Genomic DNA, 19354 nt, shown 5'->3' with positions numbered 1-19354 from the left:
GGCTCGTGTTTTGGTTGGAGAGCTAAGGTTGTGAGTTCGTTAAGAAGAAGTTAGGGATTAGGGAATATTTACTACTATCAAAAATTTAAACAAGGGTACTTACAGATATCCTGGGGTGTTAAATATAAATCCTGGCTATATTTTGTTAGGGCGCCTTACCAGGAGTTTTACTTTCTATGATCATCCAACATCTTAAAATTTGACTCTAAAAAGCTTTTAAAGTTTGTGGTTAAAATTTTGCCAATAGGTTAGCGGTAAATAAACAGGACAAAATACACAGTTATGGCATTTATTGAAAAATTATTCCTTGAGATATCAAATCCTCAATGCAATAATATTATTGTTTATCTTTTGGTGCACCATAACCTATGTTCAGAAAAGTAGATGTATTTTTTTACAGGTAATTTTTTATGTAATCTGAAAGTTTTGTTATCTCAAGGAATAATTTTTCAATAAATGCCATAACTGTGTATTTTGTCCTGTTTATTTACCGCTAACCTATTGGCAAAATTTTAACCACAAACTTTAAAAGCTTTTTAGAGTCAAATTTTAAGATGTTGGATGATCATAGAAAGTAAAACTCCTGGTAAGGCGCCCTAACAAAATATAGCCAGGATTTATATTTAACACCCCAGGATATCTGTAAGTACCCTTGTTTAAATTTTTGATAGTAGTAAATATTCCCTAATCCCTAACTTCTTCTTAACGAACTCACAACCTTAGCTCTCCAACCAAAACACGAGCCGCCGTAGCAAAGTAGTTTTTAGAAATATCCCCTAGTTTTCTCGACCCTTTTGTATTTAAGCAGTATCTAAATTTTCCAAGCTTTTATCTTCCCCCTTATTTCTAAGTGCTACAAAATTGGCTCCCCGGCGGGGAATCGAACCCCGGTCTCCCGCGTGACAGGCGGGGATACTGACCACTATACTACCGAGGAGCCAATTTTGTAGCACTTAGAAATAAGGGGGAAGATAAAAGCTTGGAAAATTTAGATACTGCTTAAATACAAAAGGGTCGAGAAAACTAGGGGATATTTCTAAAAACTACTTTGCTACGGCGGCTCGTGTTTTGGTTGGAGAGCTAAGGTTGTGAGTTCGTTAAGAAGAAGTTAGGGATTAGGGAATATTTACTACTATCAAAAATTTAAACAAGGGTACTTACAGATATCCTGGGGTGTTAAATATAAATCCTGGCTATATTTTGTTAGGGCGCCTTACCAGGAGTTTTACTTTCTATGATCATCCAACATCTTAAAATTTGACTCTAAAAAGCTTTTAAAGTTTGTTGTTAAAATTTTGCCAATAGGTTAGCGGTAAATAAACAGGACAAAATACACAGTTATGGCATTTATTGAAAAATTATTCCTTGAGATAACAAAACTTTCAGATTACATAAAAAATTACCTGTAAAAAATACATCTACTTTTCTGAACATAGGTTATGGTGCACCAAAAGATAAACAATAATATTATTGCATTGAGGATTTGATATCTCAAGGAATAATTTTTCAATAAATGCCATAACTGTGTATTTTGTCCTGTTTATTTACCGCTAACCTATTGGCAAAATTTTAACCACAAACTTTAAAAGCTTTTTAGAGTCAAATTTTAAGATGTTGGATGATCATAGAAAGTAAAACTCCTGGTAAGGCGCCCTAACAAAATATAGCCAGGATTTATATTTAACACCCCAGGATATCTGTAAGTACCCTTGTTTAAATTTTTGATAGTAGTAAATATTCCCTAATCCCTAACTTCTTCTTAACGAACTCACAACCTTAGCTCTCCAACCAAAACACGAGCCGCCGTAGCAAAGTAGTTTTTAGAAATATCCCCTAGTTTTCTCGACCCTTTTGTATTTAAGCAGTATCTAAATTTTAAACAAGGGTACTTACAGATATCCTGGGGTGTTAAATATAAATCCTGGCTATATTTTGTTAGGGCGCCTTACCAGGAGTTTTACTTTCTATGATCATCCAACATCTTAAAATTTGACTCTAAAAAGCTTTTAAAGTTTGTGGTTAAAATTTTGCCAATAGGTTAGCGGTAAATAAACAGGACAAAATACACAGTTATGGCATTTATTGAAAAATTATTCCTTGAGATATCAAATCCTCAATGCAATAATATTATTGTTTATCTTTTGGTGCACCATAACCTATGTTCAGAAAAGTAGATGTATTTTTTTACAGGTAATTTTTTATGTAATCTGAAAGTTTTGTTATCTCAAGGAATAATTTTTCAATAAATGCCATAACTGTGTATTTTGTCCTGTTTATTTACCGCTAACCTATTGGCAAAATTTTAACCACAAACTTTAAAAGCTTTTTAGAGTCAAATTTTAAGATGTTGGATGATCATAGAAAGTAAAACTCCTGGTAAGGCGCCCTAACAAAATATAGCCAGGATTTATATTTAACACCCCAGGATATCTGTAAGTACCCTTGTTTAAATTTTTGATAGTAGTAAATATTCCCTAATCCCTAACTTCTTCTTAACGAACTCACAACCTTAGCTCTCCAACCAAAACACGAGCCGCCGTAGCAAAGTAGTTTTTAGAAATATCCCCTAGTTTTCTCGACCCTTTTGTATTTAAGCAGTATCTAAATTTTAAACAAGGGTACTTACAGATATCCTGGGGTGTTAAATATAAATCCTGGCTATATTTTGTTAGGGCGCCTTACCAGGAGTTTTACTTTCTATGATCATCCAACATCTTAAAATTTGACTCTAAAAAGCTTTTAAAGTTTGTGGTTAAAATTTTGCCAATAGGTTAGCGGTAAATAAACAGGACAAAATACACAGTTATGGCATTTATTGAAAAATTATTCCTTGAGATATCAAATCCTCAATGCAATAATATTATTGTTTATCTTTTGGTGCACCATAACCTATGTTCAGAAAAGTAGATGTATTTTTTTACAGGTAATTTTTTATGTAATCTGAAAGTTTTGTTATCTCAAGGAATAATTTTTCAATAAATGCCATAACTGTGTATTTTGTCCTGTTTATTTACCGCTAACCTATTGGCAAAATTTTAACCACAAACTTTAAAAGCTTTTTAGAGTCAAATTTTAAGATGTTGGATGATCATAGAAAGTAAAACTCCTGGTAAGGCGCCCTAACAAAATATAGCCAGGATTTATATTTAACACCCCAGGATATCTGTAAGTACCCTTGTTTAAATTTTTGATAGTAGTAAATATTCCCTAATCCCTAACTTCTTCTTAACGAACTCACAACCTTAGCTCTCCAACCAAAACACGAGCCGCCGTAGCAAAGTAGTTTTTAGAAATATCCCCTAGTTTTCTCGACCCTTTTGTATTTAAGCAGTATCTAAATTTTCCAAGCTTTTATCTTCCCCCTTATTTCTAAGTGCTACAACTCTAATGGCATGCAAAACAACATAATGCTATTCTACATCCCACCAGAATGAAAACAATGGGAACCTTCTCTGGTTACACCTCCGAGGCTTCTACAATTTGCAAGCCATACGGATGCTGAGACTAAGGAAGATGAGGGAATTCTACAATTTGCAATTCACGTCCCATCTGCTCAGCGCGGTAAAGTTCCAACGAGAATGGTTCCCTTCGTACTCCAATCAGTAAATGTAAATAAAAAATGAATAACCATTTTCAATTTCGTTGCAAAACGAAAATACAGCCGAACCATATTCTAGTCCGATCAGAGAGTGCAGCAAGCACCTCTACCGGTTTCGAAACTTATTAGTCTCTCATCAGGAGGCACATATGCTGCTCTCCCCGATCCAACCAAAACAAAACCCCGGCGTGCAGTCCCGGATTGCAACGAACGAAATGGCATAGATGCCCTAGCGGCAACTGCTAACAAAAAGATTCAGTTTTCACTCTAATGGCATGCAAAACAACATAATGCTATTCTACATCACCAGAATGAAAACAATGGGAACCTTCTCTGGTTATACCTCCGAGGCTTCTACAATTTGCAAGCCATACGGATGCTGAGACTAAGGAAGATGAGGGAACTCTACAATTTGCAATTCACGTCCCATCTGCTCAGCGCGGTAAAGTTCCAACGAGAATGGTTCCCTTCGTACTCCAATCAGTAAATGTAAATAAAAAATGAATAACCATTTTCAATTTCGTTGCAAAACGAAAATACAGCCGAACCATATTCTAGTCCGATCAGAGAGTGCAGCAAGCACCTCTACCGGTTTCGAAACTTATTAGTCTCTCATCAGGAGGCACATATGCTGCTCTCCCCGATCCAACCAAAACAAAACCCCGGCGTGCAGTCCCGGATTGCAACGAACGAAATGGCATAGATGCCCTAGCGGCAACTGCTAACAAAAAGATTCAGTTTTCACTCTAATGGCATGCAAAACAACATAATGCTATTCTACATCACCAGAATGAAAACAATGGGAACCTTCTCTGGTTATACCTCCGAGGCTTCTACAATTTGCAAGCCATACGGATGCTGAGACTAAGGAAGATGAGGGAACTCTACAATTTGCAATTCACGTCCCATCTGCTCAGCGCGGTAAAGTTCCAACGAGAATGGTTCCCTTCGTACTCCAATCAGTAAATGTAAATAAAAAATGAATAACCATTTTCAATTTCGTTGCAAAACGAAAATACAGCCGAACCATATTCTAGTCCGATCAGAGAGTGCAGCAAGCACCTCTACCGGTTTCGAAACTTATTAGTCTCTCATCAGGAGGCACATATGCTGCTCTCCCCGATCCAACCAAAACAAAACCCCGGCGTGCAGTCCCGGATTGCAACGAACGAAATGGCATAGATGCCCTAGCGGCAACTGCTAACAAAAAGATTCAGTTTTCACTCTAATGGCATGCAAAACAACATAATGCTATTCTACATCCCACCAGAATGAAAACAATGGGAACCTTCTCTGGTTACACCTCCGAGGCTTCTACAATTTGCAAGCCATACGGATGCTGAGACTAAGGAAGATAAAGGAATTATACAATTTACCATATTTACAAGCCATACCAGAGAAGGTTCCCATTGTTTTCATTCTGGTGGGATGTAGAATAGCATTATGTTGTTTTGCATGACATTAGAGTGAAAACTTAATCTTCTTGTTACAAGATTATTCGTAAAGACAGAAAAGATGGTTATGCTGGTGTCGCAACTCTTGTCAGAAATGTATTTTGTTTTGAAGAAATTTCAATTACAAAAAATTTTAATATTTTGATGTGTAGAATACAGATATTGAACAATAGTGAAATACAGCTAACATGTTTCTCGATATACTGCCCAAGAGATATACGAACAACAGTTGCAGACTGGGAGGCAATTCTTAATTGTACCAAGTCGAATAGCATTTTTGGAGGAGATTTCAATGCGCATCATCAAACATGGGGATCTTACAAAAATAACAGCAAAGGTACGCAAATAATAAGCGCTTCAGACAACACAAAGTTAGTACTTTTAAATACCGGGGCCTCCACAGGGTTCACAAATAATGGGGATAATTCAGTCGTGGATTTAACTTTTGCAACTCCAGATATAGCAATTAATTGTGCATGGGAAACTTCACCTGATGTACTGGGCTCAGACCATTTTCCAATTATTATAGAAATTAATAAAGGAATGGAAAGTAAAGATACCATTATATATCCTAAAACCAAATGAAACCTAAATAAAGCAGTTTGGAGCTTATATCAAGAAATTGCGGATATATACTTCTTACCTAGTCTTACCTAGGATATATATCACATTAAAAATAACACCGTAGATATAACAACAGAATAACAACATAAATATAAAATAGTGGGATAAATAAGGCAGCCAATGCCTCCATACCCATCTACCAACCCTTTAAAGTGAGCAAAACAACTTTTCCACCATGGTGGGATCAAAGCTGCGAAGATGCTATTAAAAAAAGAAAACAAATGCTCAAAACATATAAGCAACAAAGCACCATGCAAAACTAAAATGGAATGTAAAAACGAAAATTCAAAAACAAAAAGTTTTTAAAATATACAGCTAAATTATATTGGCAGCACTGGTGCGAAAACTACTCCTACGGCGATAACACGCGATGGAAAGAGCAATGCTAGGCATATCACTTAAGGACAGGAAAACAAAACATATGGATAAGATAGAAAACCAAAATCACCGATGTGGTACAAAATTGAAATGGGAATACACTGAATATGTAGCTAGGAGCGATCTAAACAAATGACAGAACAATTCTAACCTGGAGACCATACCAACACAAAAGACCCAGAGGCATACCTCCTATGAGATGGGCAGATGATCCTAAACGGACTGCCGGGAAAAATTGGCTACAACTAGAGTACAATAAAAAACAGTGCAAAGGAAGACTCGAAGAGGCTTATGTTCAGATGTGGACGTGAATGGCTAGACGAAGAAGAAGAAGATGTTCCTAAAGCTAAAGCGAGCTCTATACTCTCGCGAAATTACTTAACGACGTACTAGGGAAAGTTGTCCAAAGTGCATCGCTACACACTCGTTCAACTTAGAGGAACACATTCGCGTGGGGAGAAACTAACTTCGAGTCCTTTGACTCGGTCGCAAAAACCGACGTAGGATGGAAGTAGCCCGAGGCGAAGCGAAGTCGCATGAAGTACCTCTCTACACTTTCGTGCTCGCTGAACTTCTATCAACTTCGCGAGTAGTATAGTGGGCGCTTAATAACGCAGATCTTAAATCACATAATTACAACTTGGTGAATGAAAACTTGAGAATAAAATTTTCTGCTAAAAATAGTCATTCTAAATGTAAGGGAGTTACATAGATTCAGCTAAAAGATTTGATGTTTCTATAGATTTTAGCGCACCTAGAACTAACAACAGATAAATCAAAAATATGTAAGTTGGGTTTTTCTGGTATGCTTTTATTAAATTTTAGGACGCTAAAGATTGTCAGCGAATACATACTGGTCTAGTTAAAGAAAATGAAAGATATAGAGCGACTAGTTATTCTCATAGAACTGTGCTGCAGAAAAAAGTCTTTGTTAGTTTGTGCGTTGCCCGCTTCTTGCAATAATTGGAGCCAATCTACGGATGGATGCGTATATAGTTTTGTCTCCTGAATCCAAATTTGAAAACGACATTTCAATATTTCGAACCGTCTTGAGATAAGCGACCTCAAAATCGAAATTTGTGACGTCACAAACTTGCATCTTGGGACAGCCCAATTTAGGTTCTAGACTACAAATAATGAAAAAACCAAAAGTGCAAATTTTCTCATGAAATTTGGTGTGTGAGGTTAGAATAATATTTAGAACAACTTTTTCCGATATCTCTAACGCGAAGTATATTGAAAATTTACAATGTTTGTGGGTTCGCAGTAGGCTGCCTTTAAAATTTAAATTTCGGTTGGGTATCTAAAAAATGTGAACCTTCAACGACTGTGTAAAACTTCAAATCTCTATTTATTTTGATAGCCGAAATAGAGGGCTGTCTTCATCTTAAAGGCGACACACTGTACCTATGTGTATTTACGCATATTACATATACACACACCCAAACTTATATGGAATCATCATGTATTTCAAAGTAATATTTATTTCGTTTGAAAAAACTTGTTCTTGTTGCGAAGAATAAGGCCTGGCGCATATTGAACCTAAGCGAGTCACTACCTGCGCCGGTGGGACGGGTGACCTGTGCAGTTATTTTTCTAGCGTACCGCATATTAAACACAAGCTAACCCGACCATCGGCTGTCGCCGTAACGAATAGAGACGGGCAAAATAAGTGCAAACGTGTAACGGTTACTATTGATACCGGTTCTCAGTGGTACTGAGTACAAATACTGATTACAAAATACTGATGTATCTGATCCTTGTACTGAATTGAGTAGGCAACTAAAACACGGTAGTTCCGTACATGTAACTAGTAACGTTTTAAAAATATCTTACATGTCCCTAGTAGTCGTAGCAGTATGACTTTCGAGAACATCGAATTTGATCATAAGCGGGTGCATAAAAAGATATCTTACACTGAGTATTCTATTTCTACATACCTTTATAATGTTGTTCTGAAGCTATTTTCTTGTGGCATTTTTACAATTTTAACTATTTATAATGGGAAATAAGCCACAATATTATTAAAAAATGATTTTTATTAATGTTTCGACGCCCAAATCGGGTGCCGTTGTCAAAATACAAAATACTACTAACATAAACAAAAATGTTGTTGCTTAGTAAAAAAAAATTCTTCTAATAATTTATTTAATTTGACTCATTTATATCGGCAATTCAGATACATATGATACATTTTAAAGTAGAAGACTTTAAAATGATATTGCCAATATTTATGAGTTACGTTCCTGGGACGACTTTACTGAAAGATAGTTCATTCGATTACATGAAATCAACTCCAACTCAAGAATATCCGTCACAAAAAAATCATAACATGTGATCTATCTTTAAAAAGACAACCACATGCAACGGTGACATTAAAATTGACATTTACTATGAGATCTCTAACGCGAGAATTTTAATGCCACCGTTGCATGTGGTTGTCTTTTTAAAGATAGATCACATGTTATGATTTTTTTGTGACGAATATTCTTGAGTTGGAGTTGATTTCATGTAATCGAATGAACTATCTTTCAGTAAAGTCGTCCCAGGAACGCAACTCATAAATATTGGCAATATCATTTTAAAGTCTTCTACTTTAAAATGTATCATATGTATCTGAATTGCCGATATAAATGAGTCAAATTAAATAAATTATTAGAAGAATTTTTTTTTTACTAAGCAACAACATTTTTGTTTATGTTAGTAGTATTTTGTATTTTGACAACGGCACCCGATTTGGGCGTCGAAACGTTAATAAAAATCATTTTTTAATAATATTGTGGCTTATTTCCCATTATAAATAGTTAAAATTACCTTTATAATAACAAGCATAAGTTAAACACTGCATTGATTGTGATTGCAAAAACGGTTCGCATGTTTTAAATAAGATTTTTTCTGATTATGTTTTTGATAAAATATTAAATCACACAAAAAATACAATTCCCAACCATCATTTAATTTTTAACGATAAACAAAAGTCTAATAAATATATGATGACAAGTTTAAAATTGAGCGACTTTGTCGATAACAGTGTCATTAATAAATATTTTTTACCATGAATCATTTTCCAATGATTGTGTGGATTTAGAAATACATACTAAACAATTTTTTGATCTGTTTAAAGGAGATTATAATTATGACACATTATGGTACTCCTTATTTTTCAAATAATATGATCTTGTAAACGCATAACTTTGATTTATTGGCTAAAGCCACACTAACTAGATACTTCACAAGAAATTAAAAATACTTAACATGTAAAAAATTCACTGTTTTAATCAGATATATTATAATATTCCCCACTATTGCGCCTACTATATTATATAATAAAATACATATTAAAACAAATAAACGAAAACTTGTAGAGTAGTGCTGATTGATACAACAGAGCAATGAAATGTTATTCATTCAAGATAGTGTAAAATATATCGCCGCTTATTCATTGCAGATATTTCCATCTCGCAAAACAAAAACACGTAAAAATTAACATCTGGCGCCGGCGCCGAGTCACCCGTCCCAAGCCCAAGAAAACTACGTCGATGACAAACCTTCCCAAGCTCGACCTGCGAACGCATGAACTGATAGTAGGATGCGCAGAACGGTCTACGCAACTCGCCGGTGCCAGGTTGTGTCTGCTTAGGATCAATTTGCGCCGGTACTAAAGGTTTTTATTGAAAATAGACAAATATGTAAGACACTCGGATAGTACAGCTCGGTATGGTATAGGTTATTGGCTTGAGTTGCAAATTGAACGAAAATAAATAAACTAACTTTTGCGTCCAAAAACGAAAATATACCTGATGTGGGGTTATAGAAACCTGAACGAGGAAAAATTATTGGTCTTGTGGGGAAAGTAATGTTCTCAGAGGGACATAACTGTAGAGCTAGGCGTAATACAGGGCGTTCTGTCCAAAACCTATGCTAGGTAACAGGAACTAGGAAAGCTCAAAAATAAAGCAAGGGAAAGTCGACAAAAGTAATAACGGCTTTAAATGATCGTATAATTGTCCAATCAGCTGGAAGACACTCAACCATATCTCACCTGCAGCTCCAAAGGCAGCTTTTGGAAGCTACAGGTGTAACTGTTGAAACGATAAGAAGAAGAGTTCGTACCAAGAAATATACAGCAGGAGACAGTTATGGGTTCCCGAGTTATCCAGGCAGCACAAGATTGCTCGCCTAAATTGGTGTCTTTACCACCAAAACTGGAACATTGGGAATTGACAAAATGTGCTATTTTCAAAAAAAGTCAGGATGTGTGTAAAATCACATAACCCATGACCCATGAAAACTGTCAGATCTGTTCACAAATATACAAGGGGAAGTGTAATGTTCTGGAGAGGAATTGTGATCCGTAAAAAAACTCCTTTAATTTTCATCCAATCAACTTTAACTGCTCACAGGTATGTTGATAACCTGTAGTCAGGCTCTGGAGAGGTGCAACAAGAGAAAATTTAATTTTATTGCGTGATAATGGACCTCTACATACCATTAGAGTGACTACAGACATCATTGAAGCAGAAGGTATCCCTTGTTTGGAGTGATCTGCTTGCTCACCCGAGCTTAATCTTATAGAGTATTTGTGGGATATGCTTAAAAGAAAAATTAGAGCTCGCCGGGATAATGCACAAAACACCGCACGGCTAGTACAAGCTGCTCTTAAAGGATGGAGCAACCTACCACAACAAAATATTGATAATTTGATTAGGAGCGTGCCACGCAAACTGAAGCTTGCACAAGTACTAAAGGTGATAACACTGACTACCCCAAAATGCAAAAAAAAAATAAAAACAATTTAAACATTATTCGTTTTACATTGAAATTTTGTATGTTATTGACTTTAAAACAACTAAGTACTTTCAATTTGTTTGTTAAATACTTTGTTTTATTTAATTGTTATGTATTTGTTATTAAATTGCTTTAAAATAAATATTGTTTGACTTCGTGTGTTTGTTTTTTTAAATTCGCACGAAATAATAAGAAATATCAGATGATTCCATATAAGTTTGGGTGTGTGTGTATGCAACGGTTGAAAATAGCGACTCACCCGCTTGATTAGCAATTAAAAGACGAAGGGGTTTTCGATATTACATTGCAAAAAGCTTTTCGGGATTTCATCAATCGACGTTTAAATAATATCTACCTATTTGGCAACATTGAAATTTTCAGTTTTCATATATTTGAGGGTAAAAATGGCCGATTTCGCAATTTTTAATCGCTTATATCTCAAAAACCATTAAGAGCAAAACTAAGTCTAAAAAACCTTAGATGCAAAAAAATAATTTTAGGAAAAAACAAAAAAAAAACGTTTAAAAAATTTTTAACCACGCCAACATGCAAATTTGTTAAAAAGGGACCTTTTCAAGCAAGATAGCGAAAAAAAAATTGAACCCGAAGCTACATCCTACACTAGAGGATTAATTTCTTCAAATTGTAAAGAAAAAGGGCTTCAATTTTTAAAGATAGTCTGTATTTACTTTAACATTCTACTAAAACAAGATTACTAAACGCAACGATAATCATGGAGCGTCGGCATTTAATACATGTTCAAATGGTAAGGGCTGTGTGAATATGGCTGGTCTTTCACGATCTGATGTTACATTTTTTGAAGTGTCTCGGAGCGTGATTTTGCGATTGTGGCGTCAATATGACGAACAATTTGGTAATGTCGCTGAAGACGACCTCTCGAGTCAACATGCAACTACTCCTGGACAGGATATCGGTTTGTGGTAGGATTCTTTTTCTCATTGTGTCGTCTTCTAATGAAGGTTGGCTATCACTTCTTTAAACGCTTCTCCGTCTTTTACAACGTGAAATATCTGTTTAACACTGAGGTTAGTCCAATCTCTGAGATTTCTCAGTCAAGATTTCTTATTTCTTCCCTCTATTCTTTCTTGCATGATGACGTGTGTATAGAGTATTTATCGTTTCGAAGTATGTGGCCCAGATACGATGTTTGTCTTATTCTAATTGTGTTCATAAACTTTCTGCCACGTCCGATTCGCCTTAACACTTCTTCGTTTTTGAGACTTTTCCAGTCCAAGAAATTTTCAGAATACGCCTATAGGTACAGCCTTATTTCGAATGCTTTCAATCTTTTTACGGATTAGGCTTTTATAGTCCAAGCTTCTACCCCATATAGAAGCTACGACCAAACATAACATTCGACGAACCTGTATTTCTATTGTCTTGTATTTTACAAATACTTTTACATCGATTTCCATTCTGACCTTTATATCTTTTCCTCTTGATCAACTGTCAGTTTATAATTGCTCAGAGGTATTTGTACTTGTCGACCCTCTCTAACGGTTTCCCTCCAATGTCAGATGTATGTTGTCAACAGGGGTTTTCGAGATCACCATGTATTTGGTTTTATGTATATTTATTAATAGTCACATATTTTTGCTTTCTCTGTTAATAATTTCTAGAAGAATTTGCAAATCTTCTATATTCTCTGGCGTGATTGCGGTATCGTTTGCAACTATTATGTTATTAATGATAACGCTCCTTCCAGTCATTAAACCTTCAGCTCTTTCCCATAGTGTCTCCAGAAATATTAGTTGGGAGTATATATTAAATAATTGTGGCGACAGCACGCATCCCTGTTTCACTCCTCTTTGAATTTCTACTAGGTTTGTCTCACTATCTTCCAGTCGTAGGACCGTTCTTTGATTGTAGTATAGATTTTTTATTAAATTAATGTCCTTGGGATCTAGGTGTATGTGTTCCAATGCATGTATGAGTACCTACCCCATGTTGAACTCTGTCAAACGATTTTTGAAAATCTATATAACATATGAATCGGCTCGGAACGGTAAGATCGACAAAGTGTACCCGCGCACTGACTCGGTCTCCTCGGCATCGGCAGTGGAAGTTTCGTGTCCGCAACAGTGATATAGACTTCAGTAATTTTAAAAATGAGTTCTAGTTCATCAGATCCTGAAGATGTTATGATTGTATTAGCGTGCAATGAAATACAAAAACCAAGATATGTATTGGATTCATAACATTAATTTAAAGCGAGAAACTTATGGAGAGTTTTACCATTTGTTTCCCGACCTACTCGAAGATGACGAAAAGTTTTTTTAAATATTTTCGAATGTCTAGTGTTTTTATGAACTCGTTGAGCTATTACCCCTTAGAAAGCAGGACACAAACTTTCGAAAATCAATATCTCCTGAAGAAAGACTACATCGGTTACTTTAAATTATCCCAATTCTCATCCAAAATAAATTAGTTAAACGATGTATGGTCGAACTTCACCTAGCTATTTATCGGATAAAAATTATTGGATATGTAATTTAGCATGTTAACAATTACAAAAAACAAGGGGTGCCCGATCTAATGTTGATTTAACTATAATTAATTAATAATTAAAAAATGACTTTTTTTATAAATTTGAAAAAAAAATTCTACCCGGGCAGATATTGTTTCAGATTGTTTGGATCATTCTAAAGAAAGAAGGTCTTCTGTAATTTTTATTCAAAGATAATTGTTTTCGAGTTATAAACAATTTAAAATTGAAAAAAGAACGAAAGATGACGATTTTTAAGGCTCAAAACCATAAGTAAAATCATTTTTGAAATTATGAAGAACCTAAATTCAAGTTCAAACTTTATTCCATCAGTTCTCAATAAGTATTTTGGACTTGTTTCATTTTGAAACATTGTTTTTTAGTTGTTAATGCCAGTCTACCCACAAGAAAACCTCGTTAACAATTCATTTCTCATTAATTCCTCATTAACAATAATATTACAAATTACATGTTCCCGGCGCACACTTTCTGTAAGAAGTTCGTCAGCCATAGTGCGTTTATTAAAAATCAGGCGTGTACCTTTCAATGCATAAAATAGTACTAAAAATTACAGCACACTCCCAGCCCCTGCTAAAATACACAACAGCATCGGAACGTTCGGCGGTTTTTGCTCTGCTATCAGAGACGATCTGACCGTTCTGAGTCGAACGTTCTTAGGCCGATGCTATGCGTTTTGACCGGATGCGGTGTAAACGCATCCGTTTCCAACGCAACCGGACCGACCTGTCACACTATGCGTTTAGTCTGGTGCAGTTTATAAGCGCGTACCGATGACTCAAAACGCATCCGTTTCCAACGCAACCGGACCGATCTGTCACACTATGCGTTTTCACCGGATGCGGCGGAAACGCATCCGGTCAAAACGCATAATGTGGCATCGGCCTTAAGCGGTTCGCGGTGGCTCATTTATTTCCATGTATAGCAAAATCTGCCGATTGTTCTTAGCCGAGCGGACCGGTCTATGCCGATTCAGTGCGCGGGCTCCTTTTTACTCAGCTTGACGTCGGTGACACACGGCAAACTTACTCATACTGCATTGCGATGTCGTCGAGAGAAGAGATGCTTTGTGTTATTAAGGAATTCTATATTACATTTTAAAAACTAATAAAGAAAGACGAAATCGAAAAGTGTGGGCAAAGCACTGGCTTACGAAAAGATAGCGTGTATCACATGTGAATTTAGTAAGAGAATTACGTGAAGATAAGGAACATTTTCATAATTATTTCAAAATGCCTGAGTTGAATACAAAGAACTTTTGCGCTTAGTTACACCACTAAACAAGATATGTGCATGAGAGAAGCTATTTCACCTCATGAGAACGCCTAAGTCTAACATTGCGATTTTTGATAACTGGAGAAACATAAACCTAATACAGTCGGAAAAATTAAAGCTGTGAGCTCGTACGTAGAGGGGATATTTACAAATTCGCGAGCGCCAGTAGTGACAAGTCTGTAAACCTTTACCGGAAATTTGACATAAATGTCAAAGTGATTAATTTAAAATTAAAATTAAAAACATTAATTAAAAAAAAAATTAGTTGGTCAAATTTGTGGTATATATTTTTACCTTAAATATACTTACGTTTTAAATACTGAATTTAAGTTTTTTTTACTGTTCCGTAATATGTAAATTATAAATTATTCTATTAACCTTGGCGCCATCTACACGATAATTGTGAAAGTATCCGAAGGAACGTCAAAATGATTAGAAAAATCTTTAAAAAAAAAACGATTACAATTTAATTGCTTTTTTGCGTTGTAAATATTAAGCGATAACAATTAAATAATACATTTAAAAATTACTGGTGAAAGTTGAATTAGTAATCCGCTAGAAGCGCCACCAGCGAAGCTCAGAGCGTATATGAACGATCACATCAATCACTTATTTTGTATTTGCTGTCTGTTTCTATAACAAACGTTGTTATTTATAGAAAAAGACAGCAAATATAAAATAAGTGATTGATGTGATCGTTCATGGGCATTCTTTCATTTTTCCGATTGTATGTAAAACCTTTATACGCTCTGAGCTTCGCTGGTGGCGCTCCTAGCGGATTACTAATTCAACTTTTACCGGTAATTTTTAAATTTATTATTTAATTGTTATCGCTTAAGGCCGGCCATTGGTAATGTTATAAGTATAGGCGATCCCATCACCTTTATAAAGTACACCACTCATAACCTAGAGCATATATGTATACCGAAAAATGCTTAACCTACTAACAATATATGTCGCTAATTACAGCCATATTTTTGCTATCCTACCTGTTGTGTATTGTTTATAAAAAAAATGTGAAAGTTTTGCTTTTTTCTCAATAAATTTAAGAGCGTTTATATCTAAATTACTCAAGTATTTAAATGAATTTCATGATAAAATTCCGTCTAGCACTACAATATACGTAATGGAAGGATATAACGTTAAAAAAATGTGAATTAATAAAGTACTTTTTGCGTGGTGTACTTTTAAAATAAATTTCTGCAATTAATAGAAATTGGCATGTGAAACGTAAATATTGGACATATAATACGAATCAAGTATAGGAATCTGTAAGAATCTAAGCTCTGTTAATGTAGCCATTATGTATAAGATGGCGCTACGAAAAATATTATATACATATGCAAAATTCAGGAGCGTAATGGCCCGTTTGAAACTTTCCTTTGGAAATTTCGGTACTGTACAGAGTACTAACGTTTTGAGGGATGCGGGTGGTTCATTATTAGCAGGGCGTACTTGGAATAATATATTGTTTTCACTCAATTTTGAAAAAATGTGAAAACTTTGAATTATCCACGTCCGTCTGTCCGTCCGTCTGTATGTAATCACAACTCCTCCGTTAATATACCAGCTATAATTACAAATGAGGTGTCAAATGAAAGCTTATGATCCAAGGATGGTACTAATGGTGAGATATTTGCCCTAGGCTGTCTGTCCGACCGCGAATATAACTCCTCCGTCATTATACCAGGTAGAATGACAAATGAGCTGTCAAATGAAAGCTTATAATCCAAGGATGGTACTAAAGGTGAGATATTTAACCTAGGCTGTCTGTCCGTCGGTTTGTCCGACCGCGAATATAACTCCTCCGTCATTATACCAGGTAGAATGACAAATGAGGTGTCAAATGAAAGCTTATAATCCAAGGATGGTACTAAAGGTGAGAAATTTGACCTAGGCTGTCTGTCCGTCTGTCCATCCGACCGCGAATATAACTCATCTGTCATTGAAAAATGAGGCGTCAAATGAAAGCTTATAATCCAAGGATGGTACTAAAGGTGATAACTTTGATCTAGGCTGTTTGTCCGTCGGTCTGTCCGACCGTGAATATAACTCCTCCGTCATTATACCAGGTGGAATGACAAATGAGGTGTCAAATGAAAGCTTATAATCCAAGGATGGTACTAAAGGTGAGAAATTTGACCTAGGCTGTCTGTCCGTCTGTCCATCCGACCGCGAATGTAACTAATCTGTCATTGACAAATGAGGCGTCAAATGAAAGCTTATAATCCAAGAATGGTACTAAAGGTGATAACTTTGATCTAGGCTGTCTGTCAGTCGGTCTGTCCGACCGCGAATATAACTTCTACGTCATTATACCAGGTAGAATGACAAATGAGGTGTCAAATGAAAGCTTATAATCCAAGGATGGTACTAAAGGTCAGATATTTGACCTAGGCTGTCTATACGTCGGTCGGTCCGTCCGACCGCGAATATAACTCCTTTGTCATTATACCAAGTAGAATGACAAATGAAGTGTCAAATGAAAGCATGTAATCCAAGTATGGTACTAAAGGTGATAACTTTGATTTAGGCTGTCTGTCCGTCCCGTCCGACCGCGAATGTAACTCCTCCGTCATTGTACCAGGTAGAATGACAAATGAGGTGTCAAATGAAAGCTTATAATGCAAGGATGGTACTAAATGTGAGAAATTTGACCTAGGCTGTCTGTCCGTCTGATTGCCAATATAACTCCTCCGTCATTATACCAGGTAGAATGACAAATGAGGTGTCAAATGAAAGCTTATAATGCAAAGATGGTACTAAATGTGAGAAATTTGACCTAGGCTGGCTGTCCGTCTGTCCGTCCGACTGCGAATATAACTTCTCCGTCATTATACGAGGTAGAATGATAAATGAGGTGTCGAATGGAAGCTTATAATCCAAGGATGGTACTAAATGTGCCAAATTTGACCTAGGACTTCCGGTTTTAGAAATGCGACCAGAAGTACTGTTTTAAAGTCACCGGAATAGTACACGTGATATATTATTCGACGCTACTTCGCAAGAAGGAATGTTGACATGTTCTTCGTGTTAGACTTATTAAAATGCTCAGTTGGTGATAATACCAGTCTGATTTTTGCTTTCTGATTTTTGCAGTGTTTAATGAAATGGTAACAAATCAATTTTAAGTTCTGTCCGACAAAATACATGGAATGTTTTCGTAATCTGACGTTCCAAATTTTTAACCTGTTCCACAATTAAAGCTTCGCCTATTTCAGTGTTCCCGTACATCAAAGTTTGTCCGACTAGACACAGTTAAGTTACAAATTTTCAGCTTGCTATTAATCAACTTCTTTTTTGTACGCGAGATCCAGGCCTATAATTCAAATTTAATTTATAAATAAGTGATTTTTACTCAGGTCAGCCATTATGATGAAACATTTTATTTTAGGGAATAGTGGGAATCGGTAATAGGAAATGAAGATCATATTTATTAAAAGTTCATTTCATCTGACATTGAAATAGATATGACAAACGTGATTCTCTGAGTTGGGCTAAATTTTTAAATTCACAGTCAAAGAAAGCCGCGGAACCATTAGTTTTTAATTATGTAATTTTTTACACTCCTCTTGACACTTGAGTTGAGGAGAGTGTCGTAATCGGGAATTGACTCATCACTTTTAAGTTAATGTTATGGTATGTTATGATCAGGTATTAAATTGCCATCACAAATTTTCGAGGATTTTTTTTTTCTTTGCAAAGTACCTAAGTTTTAAACAATACAGGGAAGTATTAAATGAATTTTAATACAAACGTATTAAAAATACCAATGAAAATAATTTTTTGAAGTTATACCTCTTTAGGCGCGATTTCATCGAGGGTGAAATTTTATTAATCTGCACGCATGCGCACAAAGACAGTATGGAGTTCGTTACTAAATGTTTTAATTTATGTATGTATCAGTCCAGAAAAGGTGTGGAAAGAATATATTAGTGTTTTTAAATATATTTTTCTACAAACGTGTTAAAAATGCTACTTTAGCATGGCCAAAAAAAGTGAATTGTCAAATTGTGAAACGTCAAAATATTTATATTTCATTTATTAACATTAATATTAATAATAAAACTTGCGCAATTTGAAAAAGGTGGTTTAAAAGTTTTTTTAAAATTTAATTTAAACTGTATTATTGCATTTTTAACACGTTTTTAGAAAAAAACTATTAAAATTTGTTAGAATATACAAAAATAAAAGTAGATGGTATTCTGATTTACGTATTGACAATATAGTCAGTTTTGATGTAATGTCAAGAAAAATATAAAAATGGAATGTCAGTCAAGTTCAAGTAAAAGTTTTTGTAGGTATTGTCCTGTAATTGAGAATGAATAAATTATAATTGTTGATTAATTGTTGACAAATTAAAATATTAATTGCCGCCGCCCTACCGCAAACGGCTGCTGTTTAAAAAACACCGCCAAAAATCTTTAAAGGATTATCATTGATTTTACTGCTCGATCCTTGTTCCCAGTTGTTTACAGTAGGAATCGATTGTAGTGCCGCCGGTACCACCTCCTGCCAATTAGGCGTTCGCATGGCACGTGCCGCTTGCTTTCATGTAAGCCGCTTTTGGGGCAATTTAAAGAAATAGTAAAATTAATGATAATTTACAACTTTTATTACACAAGATATTACCCAATTCATAAATAAATCAATTTTTAATATATTACAACATTTTAATAAAACTAGACATTTAAACAAATTTGAGTGATATAA

At 35.3% G+C, this 19354-nt stretch overlaps 1 non-coding gene across 1 annotated transcript; it reads right to left on the bottom strand.

Moving 5' to 3' along the window:
- Positions 1-865: 865 nt before the first annotated feature.
- Trnad-guc (transfer RNA aspartic acid (anticodon GUC)) lies at positions 866-937 on the bottom strand. The gene has a single exon. It is a non-coding gene; the product is annotated as a tRNA-Asp (tRNA).
- Between the last annotated feature and the right edge of the window lie 18417 nt (positions 938-19354).

Source organism: Diabrotica virgifera, chromosome 5 (genome assembly GCF_917563875.1).
Source record: "Diabrotica virgifera virgifera chromosome 5, PGI_DIABVI_V3a".
Taxonomy (NCBI): domain Eukaryota; kingdom Metazoa; phylum Arthropoda; class Insecta; order Coleoptera; family Chrysomelidae; genus Diabrotica; species Diabrotica virgifera.
The sequence above is the reverse complement of the archived record's forward strand: the minus strand, read 5'-3'. Positions and strand labels throughout refer to the sequence as shown.